At 36.1% G+C, this 22,305-nt stretch overlaps 1 protein-coding gene and 1 long non-coding RNA gene across 3 annotated transcripts in view; one reads left to right on the top strand and one right to left on the bottom strand.

Annotated features, from left to right (window-relative positions):
* The window catches only part of COG5 (component of oligomeric golgi complex 5), a 320,495-nt gene that overhangs the window by 117,866 nt on the left and 180,324 nt on the right, over positions 1–22,305 (bottom strand). The gene's annotated exons all lie outside the window — the stretch shown is intronic.
* LOC123606310 lies at positions 7,781–14,057 on the top strand. The gene is made up of 2 exons (XR_006716223.1): positions 7,781–7,911; positions 11,989–14,057. It is a non-coding gene; the product is annotated as an uncharacterized LOC123606310 (long non-coding RNA).

Raw genomic sequence — 22,305 nt, 5'->3', positions numbered from 1 at the left:
TGAAATTACTTTTCAAGTATCTAGCTCTTATTTTCTATTTCTTTCCCATCTTTGTATCTACTAAAGATTAAGGCAAATATTTGCCTATTTCCTTCTTCCAAAAGCAGAAAAGCAAGAATAGAAAAACTCATGCCAGTGTTATTTTTAAAAACCAAGAGATTCAGTGACATCAGATGGTAGAATAGGAAGACTCATCTCTTCCTCACCCACAAAAACACTGACCTAATAGCAATATATGGTCCAAAAGTCCTCTACTAGTTAAGAAGTACAGTACCAGAAACCAGTTAAGAAGTCACAGTACCACACATGAGATCAAAGCCAAGAACAGAAGCCTTGAAATGGCACAAAAAGTCATTTCGTTTCAATCATGCCAGTTCTTCTCTGAAGGTAACACAGCTCAGAACTGGGAGGAAAATTCCAACTTGCAGCTTCTCCCTTAAGAGGCAAGAGAAAAGTGGAATGTACATGACCCTGTACGTATAACACCCTGAAGAGTCCATTAAAAAAAAACCCAACTATTAATGGTTCAATATCCATAAATCAATCATTATGATACATCACAATAATAAAAGAAAGGATAAGAACCACATGATCCTCTCAGTAGATGCAAAGAAAGCATCTGACAAAATACAGCATCCTTTCATGATGAAAACCCTCAAGAAAGTAGGGACAGAAGGATCATACCTCAAGATCATAAAAGCCATATATCAAAGACCCACTGCCAAGATCATCCTCAATGGGGAAAATCTGAGAGCTTTCCCCCTAAGGTCAAGAACAAAACAAGGATGTCCACTCTCACCACTATTATTTAACACAGTGTTGGAAGTCCTAGCCTCAGCAACCAGACAACACAAAGAAATAAAACACATGCAAATTAGCATGGAAGTCAAACTCTCACTCTTCACAGATGATGACATGATACTCTATGTGGAAAACCCAAAAAAATGCCACCAAAAAACTACTAGAACTGATACATGAATTCAGCATAGTTGCAGGATATAAAATCAATGTACAGAAATTGGTTACATTTCTTTACACCAGTAATGAAGCAGCAGAAAGAGAAATCAAAGAACTGATCCCATTTACAGCTGCACCCAAAACTATAAAATACCTAGGAATAAACCTAACCAAAGAAGTGAAAAATCTATACACTGAAAACTATAGAAAGCTTATGAAAGACATTGAAGAAGACACAGAAAAGAAGGAAAAACATTCCATGCTCATGGATTGGAAGAATATTGTTAAAACGTCAATACTGCCCAAAGCAATCTACATATTCAATGCAATCCTTATCAAAAAACACCAGCATTCTTCACAGAGCTAGAATAAACATTCCTAAAATGTGAATGAAACCAGAAAAGACCCTGAACAGTCAAAGCAATCCTGAAAAAGAAAACCAAAGCTGGAGGCATCACAATTCTGGACGTCAAGCTGTATTACAAAGCCGTAATCATCAAGATAGTATGGTACTGGCACAAGAACAGTCACATAGATAAATGGGACAGAACAGAGAACCCAGAAATGGACCCACAAACATATGGTCAACTAATCTTTGACAAAGCAGGAAAGAATATCTAACAGAAAAAAAGTCTCTTCAGCAAATGGTGCTGGGAAAACTGGACAGTGACATGCAGAAAAGTGAAACTGGACCACTTTCTTAGACCATACACAAAAATACACTCAAAATGGATGAAAGACCTAAATGTGAGAAAGGAAGCCATCAAAATCCTAGAGGAGAAAACAGGCAACAACCTCTTTAACCTGGCCAGGTCAAAGAGGCAAGGGAAACAAAAGTAAAAATCAACTACTGGGACCTCATCAAGATAAAAAGCTTCTGCACTGCAAAGGAATCACCAACAAAACTAAAAGGCAACCGACAGAATAAGAGAAGATACTTGCAAGTGACATACGGGATAAAGGGTTAGTATCCAAAATCTATAAAGAACTTATCAAATTAAACACCCAAAAAACAAATAATCCACTGAAGAAATGGGCAAAAGACATGAAAAGACACTTTTCCAAAGAAGACATCCACATGGCTAACAGACACCATGGAAAGATGCTCAACATCACCCATCATCAGGGAAATACAAATCAAAACTACAATGAGAGACCACCTCACACCTGTCAGAATGGCTAAAATTAACAGCTCGGGCAACAACAGATATTGGCGAGGATATGGAGAAAGAGGAACTCTTTTGCACTGCTGGTGGGAATGCAAACTGGTGCAGGCCCTACAGAAAACAGTATGGAGATTCCTCAAAAAATTAAAAATAGAACTACCCTATGACCCAGCAACTGTACTAGTAGGTATTTATCCAAAAGATAAATATTGAAGGGTCACAGGCATCATAATGTTTATACCAGTGCTTTAACAATAGCCCAAGTATGGAAAGAGCCCAAATGTCCATTGAATGATGAATGGATAAAGATGTGGTGTGTGTGTACACACACACACACACACACACACACACACACACACACACACAACGGAATATTACTTGGCAATCAAAAAAATGAAATTTTGCCATTTGCAACAACATGGATAGAACTAGAGTCTATTACACTAAGCGAAATAAGTCAGTCAGAGAAAGACAAGTACCATATGACCTCACTCATACGTGGAATTTAAGATACAAAACAGATGAACATAAAGCAAGGTAAGCAGAAATAATATAAAAAGAGGGAGGGAGGAAACAAACCATAAGAAACTCTTAAATACAGAGAACAAACTGAGGGTTGCTGGAGGGGTTCTGGGTGGGGGGAAGGGCTAAATGGGCAAGGAGCATTAAGGAGGCCACTTGCTGGGATGAGCACTGGGTGTTATATGTAAGTCATAAATCACTAAATTCTATTCCTGAAATCATTATTACCCTATATGTTAACTTAGATATAAATTAAATATATATATATATATATATATATATATATATAATTTTTTTAAAAAGGTAATAACAAAACTTGCCAAAAGAAATCACCAAAGTTGCAGAATACAGAACCAACACACAAATACCAGGTACATTTCTACACACTAACAATAAACAACCTGAAGAGGAGATCATGATGGTAATCCCACTTAAAATAGCACCAAAAAAAGAATAAAATACTTAGGATAAACTTAACCATAGAGGGGAAACAGTGCTGAAAGAAATTAAAGATGACACAAATAAGCAGGAAGTTATCTGGTGTTCCTGGATTAGAAGACTTAATACTGTTAAAATGTCCATACTAGCAAGCAACCTACAGCTTCAATGCAATCACTATCAAAATCCCAAAGAATTTTTTTGCAGAAATGGAAAAAAAACATTTAAAATTCATAAGGAATCTCAAGGGATCCCAAAGAGCCCAAACAATCTTTAGAAAGAAAAACAGAACTGGAGGTCTCAGACTTCTTGACTTCAAAACATATTACAAAGCTAGAGCAATCAAAACCAATATACTAGCACAAAGACAAACATAGAAATAAGTGGAACAGAATAGACAGCCCAGAAATAAATCTTCATCTACACAGTTGTATGATCTCTGACAAGGGAGATCAATGGGGAAAGGATAGTTTCTTAAACCAATGATGTTGAAAAAACTGGATATCCATATGCAAAAGAAAGAAACTGGACCGTTTCCTTACACCATATATAAAAATTCAAAACGAAGTAAAGCCCTAAATATAAGACCTAAAGTTACAAAACTTGTAAAAGAAAACATAGGGGGAAAGCTTCATATTATTGGACTTGGAAGACACAACATCAAAATTACAGTCATCAGCAGCAAAACTACGCAGATGGAACTACATTAAACTTCCAAACTTCTGTGTGACAAAGCAAATAATCAACAGAAAGAAAAGGCAACATACAGAATGGAGAAAATACTTTCTAGCCATATTATCTAGTAAGAGATTAAAAACCAACTGGTTCAGTTGGTAAAGCAAGCAACCCTAGATCTTGGGGTTGAGATGTGAAGCTCCACATTAGGCACAGTTTACTTAAAAAAACCAAAACACTCCTACAACAACACAAAACAAATAACTCTATTAAAACAAAATGTGTAAAGAACTTGACTAGACATTTCTCCAAAGAAGATAATACAGTCAACAAGCATATGAAAAGATCAATATCACTAATCATTAGGAAATGGGAAGTGCAAATCAAACATAATGAGTTATTACCTCATACCTGTTAGGATGGCCATGATCAAAACAAAGAAAATAGGGGCACTTGGGTGGCTCAGTTGGTTAAGTGTCCAACTTCAGCTCAAGTCATGACCTTGAGTTTGTGAGTTCAAGCCCTGCATGGAGTTGTGTGCTGACAGCTCAGAGCCTGAAGCCTGCTTTGGATTCTGTGTCTCCCTCTCTCTCTGCCTCTCCCCCACTCTCATTCTATCTCAAAAATAAATTAATTAAATAATAAATAAAAATAAATAAAAAACCAAAGAAGATAATAACTGTTGATGAGGGTGTGGAGGAACTGGAGCCCTCATGCACTACTGATGGGAATGTAAAATGGACCAGTCACTATGAAAAATACTATGGACTTTCCTTAAAAAATTAAAAATTATTGTATGTCACATCTTAACTAATTGGATTGCTAAAAAGAAAATAACTACATTTCATTTCAGCATCAGACTGCTATTTGAACAAGGTGCCTGATACATTCAGGCATTCAGCATTTCTTTTTGTAAAAGAATACAGGAGTATACATTATGTATAACTAAAGTAGTCCTGCATAGTTACTTGAGAGAACTGTTAGCGCCTTTCATTTGTACTTAAGTAGTTTTAATACCTAAAAATCCCTAATGCAAACTAATATTGCTATACAGAGTTGTGAGGAAGTAAAAGGAAAAAACGAATCGGTTGGTTAGTGAAGCCTATTACTCTGACAGAAAGTTCAGTTCTTCTATAGGAATCTCAATATCAATTTTGCTCACCAAAAACAAACCTATTATGGATGTCTTTCCTTGGATGGGAAGAATCAATACTGTCAAAATGTCAATACTACCCAAAGCAATCTACACATTCAGTGCAATCCCAATCAAAATTGCACCAGCATTCTTGTCAAAGTTAGAACAAACAATCCTAAAATTTCTACGGAATTACAAAAGACCCTGAATAGCTCAAGTAATATTGAAAGAGAAAACCAAAGTGGGAAGCATCACAATCCCAGACTTTAGCTTCCATTACAAAGCTGTAGTCATCAAGACAGTATAATATTGGCACAAAAACAGACACATGAACCAATGGAATAGAATACAGAACCCAGAATTGGACCCACAAATATATGGCCAACTAATCTTTGACAAAGCAGGAAAAAGACAGTCTCTATAAGCAAATGGTGCTGGGACAGCAACATGCAGAAGTTTGAAACTAGACCACTTTCTTATACCATACACAAAAATAAACTCAAAATGAATGAAAGACCTAAATGTGAGACAGGAAACCATCAAAACCCTAGAGGAGAAAACCGGCAACAACCTCTTTGACCTCAGCCACAGCAATTTCTTCCTTGACACATCTCCAAAGGCAAGGGAATTAAAAGCAAAAATGAACTATTGGGACCTCATCAAGATAAAAAGCTTCTGCACTGCAAAGGAAACAATCAACTAAAAGGCAACTGACGGAATGGGCAAAGATATTTGCAAATGACATACTGGATAAAGGGCTAGTATCCAAAATCGATAAAGAACTTAACCAAACTCAACACTCCAAAAACAAATAATCTGGTGAAGCAATGGGCAGAAGACATGAATAGATACTTTTCCAAAGAAGACGTCCACATGGCTAACAGACACATGAAAAGATGCTCAATGTCACTCATCATCAGGGAAATACAAATCAAAACCACACTGAGATATCACCTCACGCCAGTCAGAGTGGCTACAATGAACAACTCAGGACTACAGATGCTGGTGAGGATGTGGAGAAACGGAAACCCTCTTGCACTGCTGATAGGAATGCAAACTGGTGCAGCTGCTCTGGAAAACAGTATGGAGGTTCCTCAAAAATTTAAAAATAGAACTACCCTACAACCCAGTAATAACACTACTGGGAATTTATCTAAGGGATACAGGAGTGCTGATGCATAGGGGCACATGCACCCCAATGTTTATAGCAGTGCTTTCAACAATAGCCAAATTATAGAAAGAGCTTAAATGTTCATCAATTGATGAATAGATAAAGAAGATGTGGTTTATATATACAATGGAATACTACTTCGCAATGAGAAAGAATGAAATCATGCCATTTGCAGCAATGTGAATGGAACTGGAAGGTATTATGCTGAATGAAGTAAGTCGGTCAGAGAAAGACAGATATCATATGTTTTCACTCATATGTGGATCTTGAGAAACTTAACAGAAGACCAGGGAGGAAGGGAAGGGGAAAAAATAGTTACAAACAAAGAGGGAGGAAGGCAAACCATAAGAGACTCTTAAATACAAACTGAGGGTGGATGGGGGGGGGTGGGGGATAGGGGAAAATAGGTGATGGGCATTGAGATGGGTACTTGTTGGGATGAGCACTGGGTGTTGTATGTAACGATGAACCACGAGAATCCACCCAAAACCAAGAGCACACTTTACACCCTGTATGTTAGCCAATTTGACCATAAATTAAAAAAAAAAAAAATTCTTCTTTAGGTCTTCCTACAATAAGCTTTCCTTCTTCAGATACTTTAATACTGTACCACTATAAACTATTAAAGGATATTTTCTGTTAGTATTTCCACAGAATATCATAACAAATAAGTCCCTTGAACAGAACAACTATGACTAGAAAGCAAAACCAGTGAGGAAAGAAGTCATCTAAAAAAAAGGACTATGTTACTTTACTGAACTTTATATCCCAGTGCCCAGCAAAGCATTCAGTTACATTTTGTAAATATGCTCATTTCAGTATCAGATAGTATCTCCTTTCATAGGTCAAATGTGAATTAGAAATTTTATTTAAGCATTCCACAGGAAATGGAGAGCAAAATTTAAAAGAAAAGAGCTAGAGTGACTTTAAGGGTGTTTAAGCACTTTCAAAGCATTTGCATTTTTACTTGACTTCTGCTCACATATATCTATTCACTACAGCTTCTATCAACTGCATGAACAGGATTCTAACCCATCTGCATGAAAGGTGAAAACAATTTAAATACTCAGCAATGTTCTAATTGTTTAACATAGAAAAGGGTCTAGCATTACCACTTTGGCCAAAAATGATTAGTGTGTCGCACAGAACTTACACATTTTGGGTATTTTAACATTATTATACAAACAAGTAATAATTACATCAGAGAGAGGATAGAAATATAAAGAGTTTATTCACTCAAATTAGGAAAAAAGTTTGGAGAGAACTTCCCCTCCACCCCGACATTGTTAAATGTGGTTGACAAGAGGTATTACAGATGACCCTAATCAGTACAAAATACAGAGTTGTGTTCATGTCCAGGACTCTCGAAGGCAAGCATTTGATACACAGTACGAAAAAGTTTATAAGGAAATAGTACAGAGAGAAAGACAAAAGAAGAGAGAGAGGGAAAGAACAGCCTAAAAGTTGGAACCACAATGAAGGTATCAATCTTAAACTATAGGCAGTCACAGACTAGTTCAATTCTCCAGAGATAGTCATGCAGCTTTCTGATGATTCGGATAGGTCTAATATTTGTTTAAATGTGCAGAAAAGCAATAGGAATGAATTCCTCTGGTATATTTGAACTCTTATTTTCTTTCTTTCTTTCTTTCTTTCTTTCTTTCTTTCTTTCTTTCTTTCTTTCTTTCTTTCTTTCTTTCTCCCCCTCCCCCCATCTCTCTCTCTTCTTCCTTCCTTTCTTTCTCTTTTCTTTTTCTTTTCTCTTATTATGTTAGGTCGGCCCCTCCAGGACAATGTTGAGGAGAAGCAAGGGTAGTGGGCATCTGGCCTTTTCCATGACTGTAAAGGTAATGCTTTTCACATTTTATCAATGAGAACGATGACTGTTAACAGTTTTATTAGATATCCTTTATCAATTTAAGAAACTTCCTTTCTCTTAGTTGGCTGGCACTTTTTATTATCATTAATTCTTTCTGTACTTCTGAGATAGTTGTATCTTTTTTACTTACTGCTGTGCTTGGTGTGCTAATATTTTAAGATTCTTTAATATTACATGCCTCAGCATGATTGGACTGTAATTTTCCTTTCCTGTAATCCTGAACTGGTTTTGGTATAAAGGTCATTTTGGTCTCATAATGAGTGAGGGAGTTTTCTTCGTCTCTAAGAAAACAACAACAGCAAAACGATCTGTTACTTGAACTTTTGGTAGAAGTTGCTTGACAAACCATGAGACTACTGGTTTCTTGGTAGAAAGACTTTGAACTAGCAGTTCAATTTCTTTGAAGGTTAAAGGACTATGTATAGTGTCTAATCTTACTTTAACAATTTTGGAAAAGTTCAATTTTTCTAGAAATGTGTCCGTTTCACCTGCCTTTTAAAATTAGTTGGCATATAATTTTTCACGGTATCTTTTTTCCCTTAAACTTTAATTATGAACGTATAGAAAAATTTTACACTTAGAGGAAAAGTTGCAGGAATAACCCCCGCCCCCATTTCTACAGTTCACTCCAATTCACCACTTGATTACCAACATTGAGCCACATTTGCTTTATCACCATCACGCTCTGTACAACTAAATAATTAAGTGACTTCCTGATATAAAAACATTCTTCTAGATAACCATAATACAGTTATCAAACTTGGGATTTTTAACCTTGTTACATATATATCTAATACACCTTTCATATTCCAATTTCATGAACTGTCCAATGTTTTTTATAGCACTGTTTTTTTTCTAGAACAGGAATTAGACCAGCATCATATATTTTACAGTTAGCTGTCACATGTCTTTACATAAAGTCTTTCATACTATGGAACTACTCTTCAATCTTTGTCTTTTATATCACTGATATTTTTAAGCAGTGAAGACTAGTTATCTTACAGAATGTCCCAAATTTGGATTTATCTTGTTTCCACATAATTCGACTCAGGTCAGGCATTTTTGTCTTGAATACAACATGAATAATCTGTTCTCAGCATATCATGTATATCTGCAAGGTAATGGGGGTTTTAATTTTGATTATGCAGTTAAAGTGCTGTTTGATTTTTCTACTGTATAGTTACTACCTTTCCTTTTGGAATTAGTAATTACTGGGAGACAGTTTAATATCATGTAAATATATTGCTCCTTATCAAAATTCCCTTCTCCTAGATTTAGCATCCACTGATGATTATTATCTGAATCAAATTTGACTATAATAGCTGCAAAACAGTTATCTTTTAGGGACACCTAGGTGGCTCAGTTGGCTAAGCATCTGACTTTGGCTCAGGTCATAATTGGTTTGTGAGGTTGAGCCCCACTGCACTGGTGGTATGGAACCTGCTTGGGATTCTCTCTCTCTCTCTTTCCCCCTTCCCCACTTGCTCTCTCTCTCACTCTCTCTCTCTCTCAAAATAAGTAAAAAAATACCAGTTACCTTTTAAATTTCATTGTTCTATCTTCCTTAACTGGCAGTCCATCGTAAGGAAGAGCTTTCCCTTTTCATTTGTCAGTCCATCATCTGTCTGTCTAGCCTGATATATGGACCTCTGAATTTTTATTTTACTCAATAGGTTAAAATCCACTACTGACCTTACTTGTTTTGATGATCAGTTTTGGAGCATTTCTTTACTTTCTAGCACAAGATATTCCATGTTCACCTTCAATTTTCTTAGCTCTAGGCCCAGAACCAGCAATTTCTTCAAATAACCCTGATGTTATTTTGTTACCTTGTTTTGAGTTGGTGCAACACAAAACACATATTGTATCCTATACAATGTATATATTCTGAATACCAGCCCTTAATCAGATACATGACTTTCAGTGAATTTACAGTTGTGAACCATCAACACAATTCAGTTTTAGAATAATCCTGTCATCACAGAAGCTCCCTCTTTATCATGCACACACCAAACCCTGCTCTAGCACCCAGTGACTATCATTTATCTGCCTTCTATCTATAGTTTTGCTTTTACAGAAATTTCATATAAACAAAATCCCACATTTTGAGTTTGACCACTTTCACTTATGTTTTGAAGGTTTATCTACGTAGTTTGATATATAAGTATTTTGTTTCCTCTTATTGTGGGATAGTTCTGCATTGTATAAATATACTACATTTTGTTCATCCATTGACCAGGTGATGGACATTTAGATTTTTTCCAGTATTTGGTTACTGTGAATAAGGCTGCCAGAAACATTTGTGTATAGACCCTCTTTGTGGACACAGGTTTTCATTTCTCTTGGTAAGTATCTAGGAATGGAACTGTTGAATCATATGGTGAGTGTATACTGAGGAACGGACAAAATGCTTTCCAAAGGCATAACACTATATGACATTTCCACCAGCAATACATGAGTGTTACAGTTTCTCCACATCTTCACCAACACTTGTTAATGATAGTCATTTTGATTCCACTGGTTGTGCAGAGGAATCTCACTGTAGTTTGGATTTGCATTTTCCTTATGACTTATCTTGAGGTTTTATGTACACCATTATTATCCACTTGCATATCTTCTTAGTTAACAGTCTATTAATAACTTTTGCCCCCTTATAATTTCTCCCTTTTATGGCTCCCCAACCTCCTCCACCGTACCTCTTCCTTATATAACCACCAATGGGTTTCCATCACAATACAATAGTTGTATTTTCTAGAATTTTATATTCCAAGAAGTCCTTGTTTTGCATGGTACAGTGTTAACAAAAACTCATGCACATACAAAGCAAGGACATAGGTCGAACCTGCATACATTTTAGTAAATATAATCCCATGTAAAGCAAAGACTGCCTTTACACAGAATTGTAGAATATATCCTTTTCTCTTTGGGGTCATCCATTCAACATAAATTTGAGATTAATTCATGTTTTCACATGTATCAGTAGTTCATTTCTTTTTGTTGCTGATTATATTCCGTTATGTGGCTTTACCATGGTTTATCCATTAGCATGTTATGGATACTTGGGTTATTCAAGGTTATCAGCTATTAAATAAAAAGCTGTTAGCAAACATTGGTATGCAAGTCTTTCGTGGATATACTCTTTCATGTCTCTAGGATTAATACATGGGGGTACACTGAGGAGTCACGTACCAAGTGTATGTTTAACTTTTCAAGAATCTGCCAAACTGCCTTCCAAAGTGGTTGTACAAGTTTACGTTTCCCATCAGCAGCATTTAAGAATTCCAGTCAATCTATAACCTCACCAGCACCAACACTTGGCACTGCCAGCCTTTAAAATTTTAGGTATGTGCTTATTTGACATCTATCTACCAAGTGTCTGTTTGAACCTTTTGTCCCAGTCTAAAAACTGACAAGTTGCTTTGTGAGTTCTGAGAGTTCTTTTTAGACATAAATCCTTTATTCGATACATGATTTGCAAATATTTTCTCCCAGTCTATACCTTGTCTTGTATTCTCTTAATGAAGTCATTTGCAGAGCAGGAATTCTTCATCTTAAGTCTCAAATACCAGGGTTGGAAAAAATAAAAAATAAACAAAAATAAAAATGAAATAAAATATCAGGGTTGCGGGTTTTTTTTTTCTTTTATGGATCAAGCTTGTGGTGTTGCATTGAAGAAATCTTTGCCAATCCCAAGGTCACAAAGTTTTATTTTCTTCCTCCAATCAGTTTTAGAATTTTAAGTCTTACATTTGGGCACCCAATTGTTCCAGTGTTATTTGTTAAAAAGACTACTGTGTCACCACTGAATTGTCTCCGAAACTTGTTTTGAAAATCAGTTCTGCATATACACGTGAGTGTATTTTTGGACTTTCTATTCTGCATCAGTGATCTAGGGTCTCTGACTTTACAACAACACCACACTTTCTTGAATAAGGTAGTTTTCTAAGTCCTGAAATCAGATAATGCTAAGCCTTTCAATTCGGCTTTTCGTTTTCAAAGCTGTGTTGGGTATCCCATGGCCTTTGTACTTCTATTTGAATTTTAGATTCAGCCTGTCAATTTCTCCAAAACATCTGTTGGGATTATAGATCTATTTGGCAAGAATGGACGTCTTAACAACAGTGAATCTACCAACCCATAAATAAGGTATCTCTCTTCATTTAATTAGGCTTTCTTTAATTTCAGCAATTTTTACAGTTTTCAGTATACAGATGATATTCATCTTTTAACAGATTTATTCCGAAGTATTTCATATTCTTTGATGCAACTACAGATGGAATTATTTTCAGTTCTCAATTGTACATTGCCAATATACAGAAATACAATTGACTTTTTTGTATTGATCTATATTCTGTAATCTTGTACCAAGTGACTTACTAGTTCTGGTAGCTTTTTATTATTTAAAGATTCGATCAAATTTTCTACATAGATGATTATGTCATCTGTAAACAGAGACCATTTTACTTTTTCCTTTCCAAACTGGAAATCTTTTATTTCTTCTTCTATTCCACTAGCTAGGACAACATTAAATAGAAGCAGTGAGAACAGAAAGAAAATCTTGTCTTCTCCCTGATTTTAGGAGAGAAGCATTCAGTCCTCATGATTAAGTACGATTTTACCTGTTCCTTGTTCCTAAATGCCTTTTTTCAGGTTGAGAAAGCTCTTTTCTATTCCTAGTTTGCTAAGAGTTCTTATCAGGAACAGATGTTGGATTCTGTCAAATGCTTTTCCTTCATGTACTGAGATAATCATATGGTTTTTCTTTTTTAGTTTGCCAGCTTTCCTTTTCCAATTACAACCTTATATTAAAACCTCATTTAATCCTCCATAATTTTTAACCTCTCACATTTCCCATATTTTTAATTTATGCTGCATTCTGGATAAATTCATCAATTCTGTCAGCCTCCAATTTATTCTTTGACTTTATGCAATATCTGTTTAATCTATCTGCATTTTTATTTCAATGATTTTATTTTAAATTCCTAAATGTTCTGTTTGGTTCTTTTTAAAGAACTGGTCATTTTTTAAGAGTCTTTTGTTTCTCATTTTTTATTCCACTCTGTATTCTTTAAATATATCATAAACAGGTATTTTAGATTCTTTTTCAGATAGAATAATTCTAACTTATTAAGTGCATAGTGTCCTTCAGAAGTCTGATAGGAGTCTAAGATCTGTTTTTCATTGCCTTCATTTTTTCCTACTGACTGACTGTCTTTCAATCATAGATTCTTGTTTATTTATACGGTTGGTGCCTTTTTTACTATGAGCTCTTACTTGGCTCACGTTACTATGTGCTCAATTCTGACGGCTAAAACGAAAAATGCTCTTCTCTACAGAGGATGTGCATTTGTTTCTTGTGGGAGTGAGATACTGTTACCAACAGAGAACCATGTTAGTCACCCACACAGGTCTTAGATTAATGCAACTCTGATAGGTTCATTTTAGAGCCCCAGAGCCTACTGGATTGATCCCGTCACTGACATGGGCATCTGACTTGAGGTCAACTCTGGCTTTTCCAATGACTTATAGCTCACAAATCCCCATTAAGTTTCAACTATTTTATCTGCTTCTGTATATGCATAAGTATATCTGTATATGCATCTTTGCCCCTCAGAGATTCTCTTATCTTTTGCAGGCCCAAGAGTGCATTGCATGGTATACCTCTCCAATTTACCTAGAATTTATTTCTATTGTAGTGAGAGGACTCTTCAGAAAATTTGGTCCCCAAAATAGTAAAAGCAAAAACCTTCTACCCTTTATGGATGAGAGTATTTACTGATGATATCTGACTTAGACTCTGGCTTATTGCTACTTACTTTTTTAATCAAATTAAGAAGTCACAGACAGATGAGTTAAGTAAGCATTTTTCTCAAAACATTAAAATATTTCATGTTTGAATGTCCTAAAATTTTTGAATCTTTAATCTTATCACCAAATCATTTAATATTTCTAAAAGAATAAAACACATTCTTTTTCACAGTTAAAATTCTCATTAGTACTATAGCTGCTCAAAGCTCTGAACACATTCCAAATTTAGCCTAATACATCCTACACACATGATTACAAGACTTTGTTCGATAAAAATTCCTGGCTTAGAAAATGAAAGTATCCTATCTACATACAAATAAACTGGCTTCATTCTGCAGATGAGAATCTACAACCTGTTTTCCACTGTGTGGATTCTGAATAATCTGTCAATAATTTGCTACACTCACTTTATCAGAATGTTATATACAGTGTTGATGATTATATAGTGACACTAGAACTCTTCACTGGTGTTAAAAGATACCAACATTGATAGGTATGAATATGCCTTTCAAATTATACAATAGACTGAAAATAAGTTTGTCTTAATAAATTAAGCAGCAGCAGAATTAGTTATCTTATCAAGGAATAGCTTTCAAAAAGCCTCTACATTTAAATTATATTCCTAAGATTGTTATACCTAATATAATTGGTCCAGTTTTATTTTAAACTCATGATACAAAAATACATCAAAAAGATGTAAAGTGATATAAGTGGGCTGAGTATAGTATGAACTATTCCATATTATAAACCAAAGAGAAACTATCAATTTAACCTTCAATAAATTTCAAAATATAGACTATTACTTATAAATATTTGAACACAAAAATTTTTAAAAAGTGTTCTAGGTAGATTCCAACTTAACTTTGCTAGAAATAATCTTCCTGAGGAAAAAAGCATTAATTTCCAAACAGATACTGTAGAAAGCATATGGCATAATTCTAATACTGTTTCATCTTGAATTATTTACAAATTTTGTTTTTAATACATATATTCACAGGTTAGAAAGGCTAAAACCATTAAATTAGAAAGAACTTTCAATACCAAGACACATTCTTCTTAAAAATCTTGGAATTGCAAAAACTAGTAGTGTTAAAAAGAACTGTCTGTTCATAACCTTGTCCTCAAAAAGAGATTACACAAAGGTTTAGAGATTTGGGTCCAGATATCATTCTTCAATGACCCAAAACACCAGATATATATCATCACCTACTCAAAAGTCTAAACTTCTCTGAAGATTTGCAGGGTCATTATTTAGGGACTCCAATTATCCTAGAAATCCTACACTTTCTACAAAGATTTTGTTGCCAACAATAATTATTTTCATTAGAATAATTATGTCCTTACGTGGTATTATGTAATTAGCAAAAATATTTGTCCATAGCTTTGCAATAAAGAAAAAGACTAAACAAACTATGGTAAATATAGTGATAGTTATGTGCTTTATCTGCAATATGTGATGGATATTTTTGAGGGTTTTGTTCTGTTTTGTTACTTTTCTCTGGCTCTGGAAATCCCAAGTATTTAAGATCAAGTTATTTTGGGCTTTGCACAAAAGACCGATCTGTTTTGAATATACATGAGTACACTGAATTCCAAGAAGGACTTAAATTTTTTTCATAAACATTGCCGTAAAAGAACAAAGATCAACTAAACTGGAAATTTACATCAAAATTTATATATAAATATGTGTGTTGTATAGGACTACATTTTTAAATATAAGATGAGGGGCGCCTGGGTGGCGCAGTCGGTTAAGCGTCCGACTTCAGCCAGGTCATGATCTCACGGTCCGTGAGTTCGAGCCCCGCGTCGGGCTCTGGGCTGATGGCTCAGAGCCTGGAGCCTGTTTCCGATTCTGTGTCTCCCTCTCTCTCTGCCCCTCCCCCGTTCATGCTCTGTCTCTCTCTGTCCCAAAAATGAAAAAAAAAAAAACAAAAAAAAAACGTTGGAATAAATATAAGATGAATGGTAACACTGCATGTGCATTTGCTTGCCTGTAAACATTAAGGCCTGATATTAGTTATCCATTCTACCAGTAAATGTAAAGACTTAATAGCTATACAAGAGAGGGGAAGCTGGTGACAGAGTAGGATGACCCTAGGCTCTCCTAGTCCCATGAATACAAATAGATAAGTATCAAATCATCCTAAATATCTGAGAAATTGACCTGTAGACTGGCAAAACAAACTCTACAACTAAAGAAGAGAAGAGGCCACTTGAAGAAAGTAGGAAGTGTGGAGACACAGTTTGGGAGAAAAACCAATCGTGGCCACTAAGGTGGAAAGGGAGCCACCACCGTAGAGAAGGGTGAGAGACACTAGCACACAGGAGGAGCGTAGAGGGAAAATGAATCCCCAATAACAATTGGTTTGGAAAGCGAGAGGGGCTGAATTTCATGAGTTTTGCGACCAGCAGGACTTAACCTGGAGTACTAAAGATCAGCAGGTATGGCTTAGGGACAGCACAGAGGCACTGGGGCTGCTCTTGGAAAGAAGGCAGGCAAACAACCTGTGAACATACAGCATGGAAACAGCGATCTGAAGAGCACCAGGGGTACAGAGTAGGGAGATTATCTGTTCATCTCAAAGCATGTCCTAGAAAGGCAGCATTCATCTCAAAGCATGTCCTAGAAAGGCAGCATTCAGGGAGAGAACCCATCAGGAACAAAGGCAACAGCTGGGACCACTTCCCTCCAGCAACCTCAGCATAAGCACAGAGCCACCTAGGGGAAGCAGCACAATACCCACACTCCCTACCTAACTTGCTTGCACCAAGCCCTGCCCCCATCATGCACCAGTGGAACTGCTCCTCCCAGTCACACTTGCCTCAGTCCCAGCAGGCCCTCTCCCCCAGAAGACCAGTCCAAACCCCTTAAACACATGTCTCCCAACCTGGGAATTTTGCAGGGCCTTGCTTCCAGCAGCAGTGCCAACAGGTCTCATTTCAAAAGCAGACCAGAACACAGTTAAAATGCGCCACATTCAGGCCAGGGGCCAAACACAGCCCATAACACACAAAGACAGCCTCTGCAGATGACTGGCCTGAAAGAAAAGGCAGCTAGGACACAATAGCTGATCACACAGAGTACACATTGGACACACTCCCAGAAGTACCAAGCCCTACGGAACAAGAACGCTACACAGCAGGGCACTGTTGGACTTCTTCTTCATGAGGCCATTACCGTCAAGGACAGGAGACATAAGTGACTTTCCTAACACAGAGAAATAGGCACAGAGACTTAAGACAAAAGGAGAAGACAGGGAAATTGAACCCAAATGAAAAATCCAGGACAAGACAATGGCCAGAGATCTAGGAAAAACAGATATAAGTAACATGCCTGATAGAGAATTTAAAGTAAGTATCATAAGGATACTTACTAGACTCGAGATAAGAGTGGAAGACATAAGCGAGACCCTGAACACAGAGATACGGAATACCATAGCAAAGATAAAGGGCTCAATAAATGCAGTGAGAAACACACATGATGGAATGAACAGCATGCTAGAAGAAGCAGAGGAACAAATCAATGACCTAGAAGACAGAGTAATGGAAAGTAATCAAGCTGAACACAGAAAAAAAGAATAATGGAAAATAAGAGTAGACTTAGGGAACTCAGTGACTCCAAGATAGTAACATTCACATTATAAGGAGTCCTAGAAGACAACAACAAAGAAAACGAAGCATTAAGTTTATTTGAAGAGACAGTAGCTGAAAACTACCCTAATCTAGGGAAGCAAACAAATATCCAGAACCAGTAGGCATAGAGAACCTCCAACAAAGTCAACAAAAAGATCCACACCAAGACATATTACAGTTAAAATGGCAAAATATAGTAAAGAAAAAAATTTTAAAGGAAAAGAACAGTTACATAAAAGGGAAACTCCCTAAAGCTACCAGGGGCTTTTCAGCACAAACTTTCCAAGCCAGAAGGGAATGGTGTGATATAGTCAATGTACTGAATGGATAAAACCTGCAGCCAAGAATATTCTATCCAGCAAGGCTATCATTCAGAATACAAAGAGAGATAAAGATTTTGTCAGACAAACAAAAACTCACAGAGTCCATGACTGCTAAACCAGCAAAGCAAAGCAGAAATATTAAAAGGGACTCTAGGGGCACCTGAGTGGCTCAGTTGGTTAGGTATCTGACTATTGATTTTGGCTCAGGTCATGATCTCATGGTTCATGGGATCAAGCTCTGTGCTGGGCTCTGCCCTGACAGAGCGGAGCCTGCTTGGAATTCTCTCTCTCCCTCTCTGCCCCTACTCTACTTCAGTGCTCTCTCTCTCTCTCAAATAAAAAAAAAAAAATGCAAAAAATAATAAAGAGGGTTCTATCAGTAAAAAGGAGAGACCAAAGTGACAGTATGAAGATAGAAAACACAAAAATAAAAATAAATAAATAAACACAAAAGTAAAAATAAATTTGTCAAGTATCAGTCAAGGAGCTCACAAAATACAAGAATGTGAAATACGACAACATATACCTAAAATGTGGGGAGAAGTAAAAGAAGGGTTCAAACTTAAATAACCATCAACTTAATATAGACTGCTATATACAGAATATGTTACATACAAACCCAATGGTAACCACAAATCAAAAAACCACAAATAAATATGCAAAGACTAAAGAGAAAGAAATCCAAAAAATCACTAAAGAAAACAATCAAATTATGAAAGACAAGAAAGGATCAGAGGAAAGTCTCCACAAACAACCACAAAACAGGTAAAAATGGTAATACATACATATGTATCAATAATTACTTTGAATGTAAATGGACTGAATGCTCTCATCAAGACAGAGTGACAGAATGGATAAAAAAAACAAGACCCATCTATATGCTACCTATAAGAAACTCCTTTAGACAGAAAGACGCCTGCAGATTTAAAGGGAGAGGATGGATAAACATCAAGCATGCAAACGGATGCCAAAAAAAAGATGGAGTAGCAATACCTATGTCAGACAACATAGACTTTAAAATGAAGACTGTAACAAGAGACAAAGACAGTAGATAATCATAAAGCAGGCAATCCCACAAGAAGATAAAACACTGTACATATTTATGCATCCAAATACATAAAACAGTTAATAACATAATTTATAATAATATAATAATAGTAGGGGACTTAAAATTTTTTGTTAATGTTTACTTTTGAGGGAGAGAGAAAGAGACAGAATGCAAGCAGGGGAGGGGCAGAGAGAGGGGGAGACACAGAATCCGAAGCAGGCTCCAGGTGCTGAGCTGTTGGCACAGAGCTCATCACGGGGCCCAAACTCACAAACTGTGAGGTCATGACCTGAGCTAAAGTCAGACGCTCATCTGACTGAGCCACCCAGGTGCCCCATAACAGTAGGGGACTTTAACACTCCCCTTACATCAACAGATTACTTAAACAAAATCAACAAATAAACAATGGCTTTAAATGACAAACTGGACCAGATGGATTTAACAGACATATTCAGAGCATTCCATCCTCAAGCAGAATACAGATTCTTTTCAAGAGCCCATGGAACCTTCTCTAGAATTGATCACCTATCAGCCCACAAAACTAGCCTCAACAAATTCACAAACAGTCAAGTCATACGAGGCAACTTTTCTGACCACAAAAATAGGAAACTAGAAATCAACCACAAGAAAAAATCTGGAAAGTACACAAATACATTGAGGTTAAATAACAGATTACCACAGAATAAATGGGTCAGCCAGAAAATAAAAGAATAAAAAGGTACATGGAAACAAATGAAAAAGAAAATACAATGATACAAAACCTCTGAGATGTAGCAAAAGCAGTTCTAAGAGCTAAGTATAAAGCAATGCAGGCCTAACTAAGAAGCAAGAAAAATCTCAAATAAACAGTCTGACCTTACACCTAAAGGAGCTAGGAAAAGAACAACAAACAAAATCTAACACCAGTGAAAGGAAGGAAATAATAAAGATTAGAGCAGAAATAAATGATATAGAAACTAAAAAAAAACAAAAAAACAAAACAAAAAAAAAAACCAGATCAATGAAAGCAGGAGCTGGTTCTTTAAAAAATATCAGTAAAATTGATAAACCTCTAGTCAAACTTATCAAGAAAAAAAGATAAATAATTCAAATTTTAAAAATCGTAAATGAGATGGGAGCCAGGGTGGCTCAGTGTGGTAAGCGTCCAACTTCTCTAGATTTCAGCTCAGGTCATGATCTCACAGTATGTGGGATCGAGCCATGCATTGGGCTATGTGCTAACAGCGTGGAGCCTGCTTGGAATTCTCTCTCTCCCGCACTCTCTGCCCCTCTCCCATTCACACTCTTTCTCAAAATTAATAAATAAACTTAAAAAAAAATCACAAATGAAGGAGGAGAAATAACAACCAACACCATAGAAATACAAACAATTAGAAGAAAATATTATGAAAGACTATATGCCACCAAGGTGGGCAACCTAGAAGAAATGGATAAATTCCTAGAAACATATAAACTACCAAACTGAAACTGGAAGAAATAGAAAACTTGAACAGACCAATAACCTGCAAAGAAACTGACTCAATAATCCAAAAATTCCCAACAAAGTCCAGGAACAGATGGCTTCACAGGTGAATTCTACCAAGTATTTAAAGAAAAGTTAATACTTATTTTTCTCAAAGTACTTGAAAAAAAACAGAAAGTAAGGGGGCACCTGGCTGGCTCAGTTGGTTGAGTGTCGAACTCTTGGTTTCGGCTCAGGTCACGATCTCAGTTTCAGGAGTTGGAGCCCCACATTGGAATTGGCGCTGGCAGTGTGAAGCCTGCTTGGGATTTTCTCTCTCTCTCTCTCTCTCTCTCTCTCTCTCTCTCTCTCTCTCCCCCCCCCCTTGGTCTCTGCCCCTCCCCTACTCATGCTGTCTCTCTCTCTCTCTCTCTCTCTCAAAATAAATAAATAAACTTTAAAAATATATATGGTTTAAAAAAATAGAACAAAAGGAAAACTTCCAAATTCATTCTGAAGCCAACATTACCATGATCTCAGAACCAGATAAAGACACCACTAAAAAAGAAAACTATAGGCCAATATCTCTGATGAACATAGATGCAAAAATCCTCAGCAAAATACTAACACACTGAATCCAACAATACATTAAAAAAATCATTCACCACAATCAAGTGTGATTTATTCCTGGGTTGCCAGAATGGTTCAATATTCATAAATCAATGTGACACATCACATCAATAAAAGAAAGTATAAGAATGATATTATCATTTAAATAGATGCAGAAAAAGCACTTGACAAAGTACAACATCCATTCATGATAAAAACCCTTAACAAAGTAGGTTTAGAAGGAACACATCTCAACATAATAAAGGCCATCTATGAAAAACCCACTGCTAACATCGTCCTCAATGGTAAAAAACTGAGAGCCTTTCCCTGAAGGTCAGGAATATGACAAGGATGTCCACTCTTGTCACTTTTATTCAACACAGTACTGGAAGTCCTACCCATAGTAATCAGACAACGAAAAGATATAAATGGCATCCAAATTGGTAAGGAAGAAGTCAAACTTTCACTATTTTCAGACAACATGATACTATATATATAGGTAACGTAAATACTACCCCACAAAACTGCTAGAACTGATAAATAAACTGTAAATTTGAAGGATACAAAATCAATGTACATAAATTTATTGCATTTTTATATACCAATAATGAATCAGCAGAAAGAGAAATTAAGAAAACAATCCCACTTACAATTGCACCCAAAAGCATAAGAAACCTAGGAATAAATCTAACCAAAGAAGTGAAAGACCTATACTCTGAAAACTATAAAACACTGGTGAAAGGAACTGAAGAGGACACAAAGAAATGGAAAGATATTCCATGCTCATGGAAGAACAGATATTGTTAAAATACCTATACTACCACAACAATCTATACATTTAATGCAATCCCTATCAAAATACCAACAGCATTTTTCACAGAACGAGAACATTCCTAAAATTTGTATAGAACCATAGAAGACCCCAAATAGTCAAAGCAATCTTGAAAAAGACAAACAAAGCTGGAAGCATCACAATTTTGGACTTCAGGTTATATAACAAAGCTGCAGCAATCAAAACAGTATGGTAGTGGCACAAAAACAGATACACAGATCAATAGAAAATAATACAATACCCAGAAATAAACACACAATTATATGGTCAATCTTCAACAAAGTAGGAAAGAAAATGCAGAGAGAAAAAATAGTCTCTTCAACAAATCTTGCTGGGAAAACTAGACAGCTACATGTAAAAGAAAAAGCAGACAACTTTCTTACCCCATACGCAAAAATAAATTCAAAATGGATTAAAGACCTAAATGTGAGACCTGAAACCACAAAAATCCTACAAGAGACAGAAACAATAACTTCTCTGACATTGGCTGTAGCAACCTTTTCTACATAGGTTCCCTGAGGCCAGGGAAACAAAAGCAAAAATAAACTTGGGGACTACATCAAAATAAAAAGCTTCTACACAGGGAAGGAAATATTAAAACTAAAAGGCAACCTAAGAAAGGGAAAAGATATTTGCAAATGACACATCTGGTTGGTATCCAAAATTTA

Source organism: Leopardus geoffroyi, chromosome A2, assembly GCF_018350155.1.
Source record: "Leopardus geoffroyi isolate Oge1 chromosome A2, O.geoffroyi_Oge1_pat1.0, whole genome shotgun sequence".
NCBI lineage: Eukaryota > Metazoa > Chordata > Mammalia > Carnivora > Felidae > Leopardus > Leopardus geoffroyi.
The sequence above is the reverse complement of the archived record's forward strand: the minus strand, read 5'-3'. Positions and strand labels throughout refer to the sequence as shown.